Source organism: Geospiza fortis, unplaced genomic scaffold (genome assembly GCF_000277835.1).
Source record: "Geospiza fortis unplaced genomic scaffold, GeoFor_1.0 scaffold27, whole genome shotgun sequence".
In the NCBI taxonomy this organism is placed as follows: Eukaryota; Metazoa; Chordata; class Aves; order Passeriformes; family Thraupidae; genus Geospiza; species Geospiza fortis.
Genome location: NW_005054329.1, coordinates 3779613 through 3781698, shown reverse-complemented (window position 1 = coordinate 3781698; position 2086 = coordinate 3779613).

The window sequence follows — 2086 nt, the reverse complement described above, 5'->3', positions numbered from 1 at the left end:
GGGGTTGCTTTTTATAGGAAGGACGCGGTGATTGACGCGGCCTTGCTGGGGTCTCCCACGGCGGCTGCGGGGCTGGAGCCGAGATCCCCGAGGATGGAGCTGAGATCCCCGAGAATGGAGCTGAGATCTGCAGGGATGGAGCCGAGATCCCCCCAGGACGGATCTGTGTCACTCAACACACACGCGGCCCCTCCTGGCCGAGCAGTGCCCGCACACCGAGCTCTGTTGTCCCAGCACAGCCCAGTTTGGCGAGCTGGCCTTTGCCAGGGAGCGGGACTCTGGCTCTGTCCCCGCTGCCATCCCCGCTGACCCTTCCCAGCGTTGGGGAAGGGAACCCACGGCAATAACTCATCGGGAAAACAACAGTGCCATCTGCTGCACGGCCCCGCCGGGCCCCGGGCAGCCCTGGCCGGCCCACGCAGGGTCACAGAGCCTGGCAGTGCCACCGGGCACGGCACAGCCCCGGGCAGCGCCATCACAGGGGCCCCACAGCTGTCCCGGTGGATGCCACAGCTGGATGGCCCCTGGTGTGCACAGACAGCACAGGACAGCAGGATGAGAGGCAGAGCAGAACGTGCTGGAGCCCATCTAGTGACTGCAGAGTGTGAAGGACATGGAGGAGGGAATGGACTCACTTGGCAAACGCAGGCAGAACCCCTCCTTCTCTATCAGCCCCTGGAGCTGAGACCCATCTTCCATCCTCTCCACAGGCAAGGGGAGGGGGAAGCAGCCCCTAAAACTCACCAAGACTTGCTGAGCTCCTTCACACCATCCTGGGCATCTCCTCTGGAGAGAAATCCCAGATCCTGGCACTCAGCGCTGTGCACTCCCCCAGCTGTGCTGCATCACCCCGATATCCCAGGGAAACTCCAGGTGGTGGGGGCACCTGGGAGAGCAGGGCCAGCCTGAGGGAGCTGGCAGCAGCTCCTCTGCCCCTCCAGGCTCAGCACCTGAGTGCAGTTTCCAGCTGACCAGCCCTGCCCCACGAGTGGCGGCAGCTTGGTGGCAGGTGAAGCAGTTTCCCTGCACACACTGCCTGGAAAGCGTGCTGGCATCCTCGTCAGATGGGTTGCTATAGCAATGGGAAAGGTATCAGAAGCAAAATCCATCTTGATGGATAGTGCAGATTGCTCTGGAGATCACCACCTGGGATGAGAAGCCCTGATTGCCCTGATCAGGTCCAGCAGTCAGGCACCATTTAGGGAATGACAGAGTGAAAACACTACGAGGAGATGAAAAACACAACCCCAAAGTCCTGAAAAGCCCCTCATTTCTCCACTGAGCAAACTGGCTCGGAGATAACCCACTGCACCGAGCTAGGGGATGTCAGATCCATCATTACAACATCCCAGAGATTTATTCTGGAGCCTGCAGCAGTCGCTGCATCCTCTGCTCATGTCTGATCAGCCCAGGCACACAGACTGGGGCTGCATGAGTGGGAGCTCCAGATGGAGCGGCAGAGCCATGCCGAGGAGGGACTCTGCATCCCTCCACCTGCTGCCTCCCGGCCCCTGCTGCCAGCTGGACCCTCCCTCGCTGTCACTTGTTGCCAGCTCGCCCCCCTGCCCCTGCAGGGCAGCACCAAGGGTTAACCCCGAGCCGCTGGAGCCGCTTCAGACGCTGGGAGCAGATGAAAGGGAAGAGACGGCGAATGCTGAGCTGAGCTCCCTCCTGCCCCCAGCCAGCCCAAGGCTGCTCATCCACCATCTGCTCCCTTCTCCCACCCACACTGCCAGAGAGGGACAGAGGGGATGAGCCTGCAGCCCTGGGAGCTTGGCTCAGGATGGAAGCCACCTCCTGACCCAGCTCAAGAGCAGGTTTCTGTTTTAAAGGCTGAAATTCAGCCTTGCACGTGAGCCTTGGCTTTCACATGTCGGGACACCTGGAACAACACACCTGCAGCACTCAGAGATGAAAAAAACCTCCCTGTTTGCTCAGCTTATTTACTTTGCAACACTCAGTTTTAGCAGTTGTTTGTGTGGGTCTTTCCCTTGGCAACCAGGGAGAGGAACGCTTACAAGGCATGAAAAATGTAGCTGTGCAGCCCTCAGAACTGGCAGGGTGCGGCTGGCGCTGGGAAAACCTC